At 43.8% G+C, this 15,477-nt stretch overlaps 1 long non-coding RNA gene across 7 annotated transcripts in view; it reads right to left on the reverse strand.

The window, feature by feature from the left end:
- Positions 1 to 5,059, reverse strand: part of LOC307181459 — a 1,863,373-nt gene extending 1,858,314 nt beyond the window's left edge. For all 7 annotated transcript variants that reach the window (XR_013826807.1, XR_013826808.1, XR_013826809.1 and 4 more), the window contains exon 1: positions 4,825 to 5,059. This is a non-coding gene — a long non-coding RNA (uncharacterized lncRNA). The remainder of the gene's footprint in view (positions 1 to 4,824) is intronic.
- Positions 5,060 to 15,477: the final 10,418 nt, after the last annotated feature.

A 15,477-nucleotide genomic window follows, 5' to 3' on the forward strand; every position in this document is an offset into this window, starting at 1 on the left:
CCTCTGTTTACAAGAACCTCGTTTACAGTACAAGTTCAACATCGCAGAAAGTGAAAAATGGATAAAGAAGTTGTGGTATTTACTTACAAAGCAATATCACTCAGCAATGAAATCTGTGTCATCAGGCCCTTAGCATCACAATGAGTGGATTCAGGTATGATGATTCTAACTGAAATAAGTCACACAGAAAAAGAAACATCATAAGATATCAGTAATACACGGAATGTAAACTTGGCTACACAGGAACTGAATTACAGAACAGAACAGGGTCTCAAATTTAGAAAACCAACTTATGCTTGCTTAAGGGTAAAGGTGAGTTGGGGTGCTGCATAAAACCAGAGATTGAAATGAGCACAGATAAAGTTCCTTAAGTCAAATATGGAATAGACAAGAGCTACTCCTTGCTCAACGAAATGGACTCAACACCGCATATTAAACGCCTAAGAATGTACCTGACTAGTAAGTATCGTAAAACCTATGCATTGCTATGTCTCCAAAAGAGAATCAATCATGTGTACAGGGGCATAAACGCAGCAGTGATAGGATTGGAGAGGTTCGGTGAGCAAATGAAGACCCTTTGAAGTCATATTGCATGGTACCCATTACACGGGTCTCAACTCTCCAGGTTTAAGGTATTCTTCCTTCAGCTAAAACATGCATGTGGAACCCAAGTATGATCAACCATGTGAACGGGAGACGTGTTCAAATATGTCTCAGTTTTCCTCCCCTGGTACTCGGGTGCAACATTCCAGACGCTTTACTAACACTCTCCCCACTTGGAGAGTCAGCGCCTTTAACCTCCTGTTTGGCCCAGTTTGCAATTTCTGCGGAAGATGAACAGGAATAGCGAGAACCAATGAGAGGCTAGGTGGAGGTGTCTGGACGGGCAAATTTAACTCTCATTTCCCACCAGGAAGAGGAAATAACCAAAGGCTCAGCGTGCCGTACCGGAACCAGATTAGGACCTGAAGCCATCCTGCGGTGTTGCGGCCAGGTCACAAGAAAGCGAGTTGAAGAAAGGAGCTCAGGGGCACTGTAATTCACAAACCTGCAGAGTTATAAATGACAGCTATCGTCCAAAAATAGACTGAAGTAAGGCTGCCAAGAGGACTTGAAAGCGGGGCAGAATTGCAGGAAACCGATTTCAGGAGGTAGACTGGAATTGCATTGAAAGCATAGGAAAAGAGGCAGAACGTCCACAATGATGCACTTGGCCAAAAAGGGCGTATGCGTTTTTTCCTGAATATATTCAGGAAAAAACGCATACGCCCTTTTTGGCCAACCAAGCAAGCTTGCAAAGGAAATCTGCACTACAATGAAGTCTCACTTCCCCCCGGTCAAAAGGGCCATCTGAAAAAAGTGTAAAATCCAGAAAGGCAGGACAGGCCATGGAGAACTGGGAGCCTTGTTATGCTGATGGGCGGGATGTAAATTGCCAACAACCACTGGAGAGAAGTGTATGGTGTTTCCTGAAACATCTAAAAAACAAAGCAACAGAGCCTAGGGCACTGCCACTTATGGTCCTATAGCTTAGGGAAATTAAAATCAAAAAGACACAGCCACCCCAAAGTTTGGGACGCCTCTGTTTACAAGAACCTCGTTTACAGTACAAGTTCAACATCGCAGAAAGTGAAAAATGGATAAAGAAGTTGTGGTATTTACTTACAAAGCAATATCACTCAGCAATGAAATCTATGTCATCAGGCCCTTAGCATCACAATGAGTGGATTCAGGTATGATGATTCTAACTGAAATAAGTCACACAGAAAAAGAAACATCATAAGATATCAGTAATACACGGAATGTAAACTTGGCTACACAGGAACTGAATTACAGAACAGAACAGGGTCTCAAATTTAGAAAACCAACTTATGCTTGCTTAAGGGTAAAGGTGAGTTGGGGTGCTGCATAAAACCAGAGATTGAAATGAGCACAGATAAAGTTCCTTAAGTCAAATATGGAATAGACAAGAGCTACTCCTTGCTCAACGAAATGGACTCAACACCGCATATTAAACGCCTAAGAATGTACCTGACTAGTAAGTATCTTAAAACCTATGGATTGCTATGTCTCCGAAAGAGAATCAAGCATGTGTACAGGGGCATAAACGCAGCAGTGATAGGATTGGAGAGGTTCGGTGAGCAAATGAAGACCCTTTGAAGTCATATTGCATGGTACCCATTCCACGGGTTTCAACTACCCAGGTTTAAGGTATTCTTCCTTCAGCTAAAACATGCATGTGGAACCCAGAGTATGATCAACCATGTGATCGGGAGACGTGTTCAAATATGTCTCAGTTTTCGTACCCTGGTACTCGGGTGCAACATTCCAGACGCTTTACTAACACTCTCCCGACTTGGAGCGTCAGTCCCTTTAACCTCCTGTTTGGCCCAGTTTGCAATTTCTGCGGAAGATGAACAGGAATAGCGAGAACCAATGAGTGACTAGCTGGAGGTGTCTGGACGGTCAAATTTAACTCTCATTTCCCACCAGGAAGAGGAATTAACCAAAGGCTCAGCGTGCCGTGCCAGAACCAGATTAGGGCCTGAAGCCATCCTGCAGTGTTGCGGCCAGGTCACAAGAAAGCGAGTTGAAGAAAGGAGCTCAGGGGCACTGTAATTCACAAACCTGCAGAGTTATAAATGACAGCTATCGTCCAAAAATAGACTGAAGTAAGGCTGCCAAGAGGACTTGAAAGCGGGGCAGCATTGCAGGAAACCGATTTCAGGAGGTAGACTGGAATTGCATTGAAAGCATAGGAAAAGAGGCAGAACGTCCACAATGATGCACTTGGCCAAAAAGGGCGTATGCGTTTTTTCCTGAATATATTCAGGAAAAAACGCATACGCCCTTTTTGGCCAACCAAGCAAGCTTGCAAAGGAAATCTGCACTACAATGAAGTCTCACTTCCCGCCGGTCAAAAGGGCCATCTGAAAAAAGTGTAAAATCCAGAAAGGCAGGACAGGCCATGGAGAACTGGGAGCCTTGTTATGCTGATGGGCGGGATGTAAATTGCCAACAACCACTGGGGAGAAGTGTATGGTGTTTCCTGAAACATCTAAAAAACAAAGCAACAGAACCTAGGGCACTTCCACTTATGGTCCTATAGCTTAGGGAATTTAAAATCAAAAAGACACAGCCACCCCAAAGTTTGGAACGGCTCTGTTTACAAGAACCTCGTTTACAGTACAAGTTCAACATCGCAGAAAGTGAAAAATGGATAAAGAAGTTGTGGTATTTACTTACAAAGCAATATCACTCAGCAATGAAATCTGTGTCATCAGGCCCTTAGCAGCACAATGAGTGGATTCAGGTATGATGATTCTAACTGAAATAAGTCACACAGAAAAAGAAACATCATAAGATATCAGTAATACACGGAATGTAAACTTGGCTACACAGGAACTGAATTACAGAACAGAACAGGGTCTCAAATTTAGAAAACCAACTTATGCTTGCTTAAGGGTAAAGGTGAGTTGGGGTGCTGCATAAAACCAGAGATTGAAATGAGCACAGATAAAGTTCCTTAAGCCAAATATGGAATAGACAAGAGCTACTCCTTGCTCAACGAAATGGACTCAACACCGCATATTAAACGCCTAAGAATGTACCTGACTAGTAAGTATCTTAAAACCTATGGATTGCTATGTCTCCGAAAGAGAATCAAGCATGCGTACAGGGGCATAAACGCAGCAGTGATAGGACTGGAGAGGTTCGTGAGCAAATGAAGACCCTTTGAAGTCATATTGCATGGTACCCATTCCACGGGTTTCAACTACCCAGGTTTAAGGTATTCTTCCTTCAGCTAAAACATGCATGTGGAACCTAGAGTATGATCAACCATGTGATCGGGAGACGTGTTCAAATATGTCTCTGTTTTCGTACCCTGGTACTTGGGTGCAACATTCCAGACGCTTACTAACACTCTCCCCACTTGGAGAGTCAGTCCCTTTAACCTCCTGTTTGGCCCAGTTTGCAATTTCTGCGGAAGATGAACAGGAATAGCGAAAATCAATGAGAGACTAGCTGGAGGTGTCTGGATGGGCAAATTTAACTCTCATTTCCCACCAGGAAGAGGAATTAACCAAAGGCTCAGAATGCCGTGCCAGAACCAGATTAGGGCCTGAAGCCATCCTGCGGTGTTGCGGCCAGGTCACAAGAAAGCGAGTTGAAGAAAGGAGCTCAGGGGCACTGTAATTCACAAACCCGCAGAGTTATAAATGACAGCTATCGTCCAAAAATAGACTGAAGTAAGGCTGCCAAGAGGACTTGAAAGCGGGGCAGAATTGCAGGAAACCGATTTCAGGAGGTAGACTGGAATTGCATTGAAAGCATAGGAAAAGAGGCAGAACGTCCACAATGATGCACTTGGCCAAAAAGGGCGTATGCGTTTTGTCCTGAATATATTCAGGAAAAAACGCATACGCCCTTTTTGGCCAACCAAGCAAGCTTGCAAAGGAAATCTGCACTACAATGAAGTCTCACTTCCCCCCGGTCAAAAGGGCCATCTGAAAAAAGTGTAAAATCCAGAAAGGCAGGACAGGCCATGGAGAACTGGGAGCCTTGTTATGCTGATGGGCGGGATGTAAATTGCCAACAACCACTCGGGAGAAGTGTATGGTGTTTCCTGAAACATCTAAAAAACAAAGCAACAGAACCTAGGGCACTTCCACTTATGGTCCTATAGCTTAGGGAAATTAAAATCAAAAAGACACAGCCACCCCAATGTTTGGAATGGCTCTGTTTACAAGAACCTCGTTTACAGTACAAGTTCAACATCGCAGAAAGTGAAAAATGGATAAAGAAGTTGTGGTATTTACTTACAAAGCAATATCACTCAGCAATGAAATATGTGTCATCAGGCCCTTAGCAGCACAATGAGTGGATTCAGGTATGATGATTCTAACTGAAATAAGTCACACAGAAAAAGAAACATCATAAGATATCAGTAATACACGGAATGTAAACTTGGCTACACAGGAACTGAATTCCAGAACAGAACAGGGTCTCAAATTTAGAAAACTAACTTATGCTTGCTTAAGGGGAAAGGTGAGTTGGGGTGCTGCATAAAACCAGAGATTGAAATGAGCACAGATAAAGTTCCTTAAGCCAAATATGGAATAGACAAGAGCTACTCCTTGCTCAACGAAATGGACTCAACACCGCATATTAAACGCCTAAGAATGTACCAGACTAGTAAGTATCTTAAAACCTATGGATTGCTATGTCTCCAAAAGAGAATCAAGCATGTGTACAGGGGCATAAACGCAGCAGTGATAGGACTGGAGAGGTTCGTGAGCAAATGAAGACCCTTTGAAGTCATATTGCATGGTACCCATTCCACGGGTTTCAACTACCCAAGTTTAAGGTATTCTTCCTTCAGCTAAAACATGCATGTGGAACCTAGAGTATGATCAACCATGTGATCGGGAGACGTGTTCAAATATGTCTCAGTTTTCGTACCCTGGTACTTGGGTGCAACATTCCAGACGCTTACTAACACTCTCCCCACTTGGAGAGTCAGCGCCTTTAACCTCCTGTTTGGCCCAGTTTGCAATTTCTGCGGAAGATGAACAGGAATAGCGATAATCAATGAGAGACTAGCTGGAGGTGTCTGGATGGGCAAATTTAACTCTCATTTCCGACCAGGAAGAGGAATTAACCAAAGGCTCAGCGTGCCGTGCCGGAACCAGATTAGGGCCTGAAGCCATCCTGCGGTGTTGCGGCCAGGTCACAAGAAAGCGAGTTGAAGAAAGGAGCTCAGGGGCACTGTAATTCACAAACCTGTAGAGTTATAAATGACAGCTATCGTCCAAAAATATACTGAAGTAAGGCTGCCAAGAGGACTTGAAAGCGGGGCAGAATTGCAGGAAACCGATTTCAGGAGGTAGACTGGAATTGCATTGAAAGCATAGGAAAAGAGGCAGAACGTCCACAATGATGCACTTGGCCAAAAAGGGCGTATGCGTTTTTTCCTGAATATATTCAGGAAAAAACGCATACGCCCTTTTTGGCCAACCAAGCAAGCTTGCAAAGGAAATCTGCACTACAATGAAGTCTCACTTCCCCCCGGTCAAAAGGGCCATCTGAAAAAAGTGTAAAATCCAGAAAGGCAGGACAGGCCATGGAGAACTGGGAGCCTTGTTATGCTGATGGGCGGGATGTAAATTGCCAACAGACACTCGGGAGAAGTGTATGGTGTTTCCTGAAACATCGAAAAAACAAAGCAACAGAGCCTAGGGCACTTCCACTTATGGTCCTATAGCTTAGGGAAATTAAAATCAAAAAGACACAGCCACCCCAAAGTTTGGGATGCCTCTGTTTACAAGAACCTCGTTTACAGTACAAGTTCAACATCGCAGAAAATGAAAAATGGATAAAGAAGCTGTGGTATTTACTTACAAAGCAATAACACTCAGCAATGAAATCTATGTCATCAGGCCCTTAGCAGCACAATGAGTGGATTCAGGTATGATGATTCTAACTGAAATAAGTCACACAGAAAAAGAAACATCATAAGATATCACTAATACACGGAATGTAAACTTGGCTACACAGGAACTGAATTACAGAACAGAACAGGGTCTCAAATTTAGAAAACCAACTTATGCTTGCTTAAGGGGAAAGGTGAGTTGGGGTGCTGCATAAAACCAGAGATTGAAATGAGCACAGATAAAGTTCCTTAAGCCAAATATGGAATAGACAAGAGCTACTCCTTGCTCAACGAAATGGACTCAACACCGCATATTAAACGCCTAAGAATGTACCTGACTAGTAAGTATCTTAAAACCTATGGATTGCTATGTCTCCGAAAGAGAATCAAGCATGTGTACAGGGGCATAAACGCAGCAGTGATAGGATTGGAGAGGTTCGGTGAGCAAATGAAGACCCTTTGAAGTCATATTGCATGGTACCCATTCCACGGGTTTCAACTACCCAGGTTTTAGGTATTCTTCCTTCAGCTAAAACATGCATGTGGAACCCAGAGTATGATCAACCATGTGATCGGGAGACGTGTTCAAATATGTCTCAGTTTTCGTACCCTGGTACTCGGGTGCAACATTCCAGACGCTTTACTAACACTCTCCCGACTTGGAGAGTCAGTCCCTTTAACCTCCTGTTTGGCCCAGTTTGCAATTTCTGCGGAAGATGAACAGGAATAGCGAGAACCAATGAGAGGCTAGCTGGAGGTGTCTGGACGGGCAAATTTAACTCTCATTTCCCACCAGGAAGAGGAATTAAACAAAGGCTCAGCGTTCCGTGACGGAACCAGATTAGGGCCTGAAGCCATCCTGCGGTGTTGCAGCTAGCTCACAAGAAAGCGAGTTGAACAAAGGAGCTCAGGGGCACTGTAATTCACAAACCTGCAGACTTATAAATGACAGCTATCGTCCAAAAATAGACTGAAGTAAGGCTGCCAAGAGGACTTGAAAGCGGGGCAGAATTGCAGGAAACCGATTTCAGGAGGTAGACTGGAATTGCATTGAAAGCATAGGAAAAGAGGCAGAACGTCCACAATGATGCACTTGGCCAAAAAGGGCGTATGCGTTTTTTCCTGAATATATTCAGGAAAAAACGCATACGCCCTTTTTGGCCAACCAAGCAAGCTTGCAAAGGAAATCTGCACTACAATGAAGTCTCACTTCCCCCCGGTCAAAAGGGCCATCTGAAAAAAGTGTAAAATCCAGAAAGGCAGGACAGGCCATGGAGAACTGGGAGCCTTGTTATGCTGATGGGCGGGATGTAAATTGCCAACAACCACTCGGGAGAAGTGTATGGTGTTTCCTGAAACATCTAAAAAACAAAGCAACAGAACCTAGGGCACTTCCACTTATGGTCCTATAGCTTAGGGAAATTAAAATCAAAAAGACACAGCCACCCCAAAGTTTGGAACGGCTCTGTTTACAAGAACCTCGTTTACAGTACAAGTTCAACATCGCAGAAAGTGGAAAATGGATAAAGAAGTTGTGGTATTTACTTACAAAGCAATATCACTCAGCAATGAAATCTGTGTCATCAGGCCCTTAGCAGCACAATGAGTGGATTCAGGTATGATGATTCTAACTGAAGTAAGTCACACAGAAAAAGAAACATCATAAGATATCAGTAATACACGGAATGTAAACTTGGCTACACAGGAACTGAATTACAGAACAGAACAGGGACTCAAATTTAGAAAACAAACTTATGCTTGCTTAAGGGGAAAGGTGAGTTGGGGTGCTGCATAAAACCAGAGATTGAAATGAGCACAGATAAAGTTCCTTAAGCCAAATATGGAATAGACAAGAGCTACTCCTTGCTCAACGAAATGGACTCAACACCGCATATTAAACGCCTAAGAATGTACCTGACTAGTAAGTATCTTAAAACCTATGGATTGCTATGTCTCCGAAAGAGAATCAAGCATGTGTACAGGGGCATAAACGCAGCAGTGATAGGATTGGAGAGGTTCGGTGAGCAAACGAAGACCCTTTGAAGTCATATTGCATGGTACCCATTCCACGGGTTTCAACTACCCAGGTTTAAGGTATTCTTCCTTCAGCTAAAACATGCATGTGGAACCTAGAGTATGATCAACCATGTGATCGGGAGACGTGTTCAAATATGTCTCAGTTTTCGTACTCTGGTACTCGGGTGCAACATTCCAGATGCTTTACTAACACTCTCCCGACTTGGAGAGTCAGTCCCTTTAACCTCCTGTTTGGCCCAGTTTGCAATTTCTGCGGAAGATGAACAGGAATAGCGAGAACCAATGAGAGGCTAGCTGGAGGTGTCTGGACGGGCAAATTTAACTCTCATTTCCCACCAGGAAGAGGAATTAACCAAAGGCTCAGCGTGCCGTGCCGGAACCAGATTAGGGCCTGAAGCCATCCTGCGGAGTTGTGGCCAGCTCAAAGAAAGCGAGTTGAAGAAAGGAGCTCAGGGGCACTGTAATTCACAAACCTGCAGAGTTATAAATGACAGCTATCGTCCATAAATAGACTGAAGTAAGGCTGCCAAGAGGACTTGAAAGTGGGGCAGAATTGCAGGAAACCGATTTCAGGAGGTAGACTGGAATTGCATTGAAAGCATAGGAAAAGAGGCAGAACGTCCACAATGATGCACTTGGCCAAAAAGGGCGTATGCGTTTTTTCCTGAATATATTCAGGAAAAAACGCATACGCCCTTTTTGGCCAACCAAGCAAGCTTGCAAAGGAAATCTGCGCTACAATGAAGTCTCACTTCCCCCCGGTCAAAAGGGCCATCTGAAAAAAGTGTAAAATCCAGAAAGGCAGGACAGGCCATGGACAACTGGGAGCCTTGTTATGCTGATGGGCGGGATGTAAATTGCCAACAGACACTCGGGAGAAGTGTATGGTGTTTCCTGAAACATCTAAAAAACAAAGCAACAGAGCCTAGGGCACTGCCACTTATGGTCCTATAGCTTAGGGAAATTAAAATCAAAAAGACACAGCCACCCCAAAGTTTGGAACAGCTCTGTTTACAAGAACCTCGTTTACAGTACAAGTTCAACATCGCAGAAAGTGAAAAATGGATAAAGAAGTTGTGGTATTTACTTACAAAGCAATATCACTCAGCAATGAAATCTGTGTCATCAGGCCTGTAGCAGCACAATGAGTGGATTCAGGTATGATGATTCTAACTGAAATAAGTCACACAGAAAAGAAACATCATAAGATATCAGTAATACACGGAATGTAAACTTGGCTACACAGGAACTGAATTACAGAACAGAACAGGGACTCAAATTTAGAAAACCAACTTATGCTTGCTTAAGGGTAAAGGTGAGTTGGGGTGCTGCATAAAACCAGAGATTGAAATGAGCACAGATAAAGTTCCTTAAGTCAAATATGGAATAGACAAGAGCTACTCCTTGCTCAACGAAATGGACTCAACACCGCATATTAAACGCCTAAGAATGTACCTGACTAGTAAGTATCGGAAAACCTATGGATTGCTATGTCTCCAAAAGAGAATCAAGCATGTGTACAGGGGCATAAACGCAGCAGTGATAGGACTGGAGAGGTTCGGTGAGCAAATGAAGACCCTTTGAAGTCATATTGCATGGTACGCATTACACGGGTCTCAACTCTCCAGGTTTAAGGTATTCTTCCTTCAGCTAAAACATGCATGTGGAACCTAGAGTATGATCAACCATGTGATCGGGAGACGTGTTCAATTATGTCTCAGTTTTCCTCCCCTGGTACTCGGGTGCAACATTCCAGACGCTTTACTAACACTCTCCCGACTTGGAGAGTCAGTCCCTTTAACCTCCTGTTTGGCCCAGTTTGCAATTTCTGCGGAAGATGAACAGGAATAGCGAGAACCAATGAGAGGCTAGCTGGAGGTGTCTGGACGGGCAAATTTAACTCTCATTTCCCACCAGGAAGAGGAATTAAACAAAGGCTCAGCGTTCCGTGACGGAACCAGATTAGGGCCTGAAGCCATCCTGCGGTGTTGCAGCTAGCTCACAAGAAAGCGAGTTGAACAAAGGAGCTCAGGGGCACTGTAATTCACAAACCTGCAGACTTATAAATGACAGCTATCGTCCAAAAATAGACTGAAGTAAGGCTGCCAAGAGGACTTGAAAGCGGGGCAGAATTGCAGGAAACCGATTTCAGGAGGTAGACTGGAATTGCATTGAAAGCATAGGAAAAGAGGCAGAACGTCCACAATGATGCACTTGGCCAAAAAGGGCGTATGCGTTTTTTCCTGAATATATTCAGGAAAAAATGCATACGCCCTTTTTGGCCAACCAAGCAAGCTTGCAAAGGAAATCTGCACTACAATGAAGTCTCACTTCCCCCCGGTCAAAAGGGCCATCTGAAAAAAGTGTAAAATCCAGAAAGGCAGGACAGGCCATGGAGAACTGGGAGCCTTGTTATGCTGATGGGCGGGATGTAAATTGCCAACAACCACTCGGGAGAAGTGTATGGTGTTTCCTGAAACATATAAAAAACAAAGCAACAGAACCTAGGGCACTTCCACTTATGGTCCTATAGCTTAGGGAAATTAAAATCAAAAAGACACAGCCACCCCAAAGTTTGGAACGGCTCTGTTTACAAGAACCTCGTTTACAGTACAAGTTCAACATCGCAGAAAGTGGAAAATGGATAAAGAAGTTGTGGTATTTACTTACAAAGCAATATCACTCAGCAATGAAATCTGTGTCATCAGGCCCTTAGCAGCACAATGAGTGGATTCAGGTATGATGATTCTAACTGAAGTAAGTCACACAGAAAAAGAAACATCATAAGATATCAGTAATACACGGAATGTAAACTTGGCTACACAGGAACTGAATTACAGAACAGAACAGGGACTCAAATTTAGAAAACAAACTTATGCTTGCTTAAGGGGAAAGGTGAGTTGGGGTGCTGCATAAAACCAGAGATTGAAATGAGCACAGATAAAGTTCCTTAAGCCAAATATGGAATAGACAAGAGCTACTCCTTGCTCAACGAAATGGACTCAACACCGCATATTAAACGCCTAAGAATGTACCTGACTAGTAAGTATCTTAAAACCTATGGATTGCTATGTCTCCGAAAGAGAATCAAGCATGTGTACAGGGGCATAAACGCAGCAGTGATAGGATTGGAGAGGTTCGGTGAGCAAACGAAGACCCTTTGAAGTCATATTGCATGGTACCCATTCCACGGGTTTCAACTACCCAGGTTTAAGGTATTCTTCCTTCAGCTAAAACATGCATGTGGAACCTAGAGTATGATCAACCATGTGATCGGGAGACGTGTTCAAATATGTCTCAGTTTTCGTACCCTGGTACTCGGGTGCAACATTCCAGATGCTTTACTAACACTCTCCCGACTTGGAGAGTCAGTCCCTTTAACCTCCTGTTTGGCCCAGTTTGCAATTTCTGCGGAAGATGAACAGGAATAGCGAGAACCAATGAGAGGCTAGCTGGAGGTGTCTGGACGGGCAAATTTAACTCTCATTTCCCACCAGGAAGAGGAATTAACCAAAGGCTCAGCGTGCCGTGCCGGAACCAGATTAGGGCCTGAAGCCATCCTGCGGAGTTGTGGCCAGCTCAAAGAAAGCGAGTTGAAGAAAGGAGCTCAGGGGCACTGTAATTCACAAACCTGCAGAGTTATAAATGACAGCTATCGTCCATAAATAGACTGAAGTAAGGCTGCCAAGAGGACTTGAAAGCGGGGCAGAATTGCAGGAAACCGATTTCAGGAGGTAGACTGGAATTGCATTGAAAGCATAGGAAAAGAGGCAGAACGTCCACAATGATGCACTTGGCCAAAAAGGGCGTATGCGTTTTTTCCTGAATATATTCAGGAAAAAACGCATACGCCCTTTTTGGCCAACCAAGCAAGCTTGCAAAGGAAATCTGCACTACAATGAAGTCTCACTTCCCCCCGGTCAAAAGGGCCATCTGAAAAAAGTGTAAATTCCAGAAAGGCAGGACAGGCCATGGACAACTGGGAGCCTTGTTATGCTGATGGGCGGGATGTAAATTGCCAACAGACACTCGGGAGAAGTGTATGGTGTTTCCTGAAACATCTAAAAAACAAAGCAACAGAGCCTAGGGCACTGCCACTTATGGTCCTATAGCTTAGGGAAATTAAAATCAAAAAGACACAGCCACCCCAAAGTTTGGAACGGCTCTGTTTACAAGAACCTCGTTTACAGTACAAGTTCAACATCGCAGAAAGTGAAAAATGGATAAAGAAGTTGTGGTATTTACTTACAAAGCAATATCACTCAGCAATGAAATCTGTGTCATCAGGCCTGTAGCAGCACAATGAGTGGATTCAGGTATGATGATTCTAACTGAAATAAGTCACACAGAAAAGAAACATCATAAGATATCAGTAATACACGGAATGTAAACTTGGCTACACAGGAACTGAATTACAGAACAGAACAGGGACTCAAATTTAGAAAACCAACTTATGCTTGCTTAAGGGTAAAGGTGAGTTGGGGTGCTGCATAAAACCAGAGATTGAAATGAGCACAGATAAAGTTCCTTAAGTCAAATATGGAATAGACAAGAGCTACTCCTTGCTCAACGAAATGGACTCAACACCGCATATTAAACGCCTAAGAATGTACCTGACTAGTAAGTATCGGAAAACCTATGGATTGCTATGTCTCCAAAAGAGAATCAAGCATGTGTACAGGGGCATAAACGCAGCAGTGATAGGACTGGAGAGGTTCGGTGAGCAAATGAAGACCCTTTGAAGTCATATTGCATGGTACGCATTACACGGGTCTCAACTCTCCAGGTTTAAGGTATTCTTCCTTCAGCTAAAACATGCATGTGGAACCTAGAGTATGATCAACCATGTGATCGGGAGACGTGTTCAAATATGTCTCAGTTTTCCTCCCCTGGTACTCGGGTGCAACATTCCAGACGCTTTACTAACACTCTCCCGACTTGGAGAGTCAGTCCCTTTAACCTCCTGTTTGGCCCAGTTTGCAATTTCTGCGGAAGATGAACAGGAATAGCGAGAACCAATGAGAGGCTAGCTGGAGGTGTCTGGACGGGCAAATTTAACTCTCATTTCACACCAGGAAGAGGAATTAAACAAAGGCTCAGCGTTCCGTGACGGAACCAGATTAGGGCCTGAAGCCATCCTGCGGTGTTGCAGCTAGCTCACAAGAAAGCGAGTTGAACAAAGGAGATCAGGGGCACTGTAATTCACAAACCTGCAGACTTATAAATGACAGCTATCGTCCAAAAATAGACTGAAGTAAGGCTGCCAAGAGGACTTGAAAGCGGGGCAGAATTGCAGGAAACCGATTTCAGGAGGTAGACTGGAATTGCATTGAAAGCATAGGAAAAGAGGCAGAACGTCCACAATGATGCACTTGGCCAAAAAGGGCGTATGCGTTTTTTCCTGAATATATTCAGGAAAAAACGCATACGCCCTTTTTGGCCAACCAAGCAAGCTTGCAAAGGAAATCTGCACTACAATGAAGTCTCACTTCCCCCCGGTCAAAAGGGCCATCTGAAAAAAGTGTAAAATCCAGAAAGGCAGGACAGGCCATGGAGAACTGGGAGCCTTGTTATGCTGATGGGCGGGATGTAAATTGCCAACAACCACTCGGGAGAAGTGTATGGTGTTTCCTGAAACATCTAAAAAACAAAGCAACAGAACCTAGGGCACTTCCACTTATGGTCCTATAGCTTAGGGAAATTAAAATCAAAAAGACACAGCCACCCCAAAGTTTGGAACGGCTCTGTTTACAAGAACCTCGTTTACAGTACAAGTTCAACATCGCAGAAAGTGAAAAATGGATAAAGAAGTTGTGGTATTTACTTACAAAGCAATATCACTCAGCAATGAAATCTGTGTCATCAGGCCCTTAGCAGCACAATGAGTGGATTCAGGTATGATGATTCTAACTGAAGTAAGTCACACAGAAAAAGAAACATCATAAGATATCAGTAATACACGGAATGTAAACTTGGCTACACAGGAACTGAATTACAGAACAGAACAGGGACTCAAATTTAGAAAACAAACTTATGCTTGCTTAAGGGGAAAGGTGAGTTGGGGTGCTGCATAAAACCAGAGATTGAAATGAGCACAGATAAAGTTCCTTAAGCCAAATATGGAATAGACAAGAGCTACTCCTTGCTCAATGAAATGGACTCAACACCGCATATTAAACGCCTAAGAATGTACCTGACTAGTAAGTATCTTAAAACCTATGGATTGCTATGTCTCCGAAAGAGAATCAAGCATGTGTACAGGGGCATAAACGCAGCAGTGATAGGATTGGAGAGGTTCGGTGAGCAAATGAAGACCCTTTGAAGCCATATTGCATGGTACCCATTACACGGGTCTCAACTCTCCAGGTTTAAGGTATTCTTCCTTCAGCTAAAACATGCATGTGGAACCCAAGTATGATCAACCATGTGAACGGGAGACGTGTTCAAATATGTCTCAGTTTTCATCCCCTGGTACTCGGGTGCAACATTCCAGACGCTTTACTAACACTCTCCCGACTTGGAGAGTCAGTCCCTTTAACCTCCTGTTTGGCCCAGTTTGCAATTTCTGCGGAAGATGAACAGGAATAGCGAGAACCAATGAGAGGCTAGCTGGAGGTGTCTGGACGGGCAAATTTAACTCTCATTTCCCACCAGGAAGAGGAATTAACCAAAGGCTCAGCGTGCCGTGCCGGAACCAGATTAGGGCCTGAAGCCACCGTGCGGTGTTGCGGCCAGCTCAAAAGAAAGCGAGTTGAAGAAAGGAGCTCAGGGGCACTGTAATTCACAAACCTGCAGAGTTATAAATGACAGCTATCGTCCAAAAATAGACTGAAGTAAGGCTGCCAAGAGGACTTGAAAGCGGGGCAGAATTGCAGGAAACCGATTTCAGGAGGTAGACTGGAATTGCATTGAAAGCATAGGAAAAGAGACAGAACGTCCACAATGATGCACTTGGCCAAAAAGGGCGTATGCGTTTTTTCCTGAATATATTCAGGAAAAAACGCATA

Source organism: Stenella coeruleoalba (assembly GCF_951394435.1).
Source record: "Stenella coeruleoalba genome assembly, contig: scaffold_37, whole genome shotgun sequence".
NCBI classification, from domain to species: Eukaryota; Metazoa; Chordata; class Mammalia; order Artiodactyla; family Delphinidae; genus Stenella; species Stenella coeruleoalba.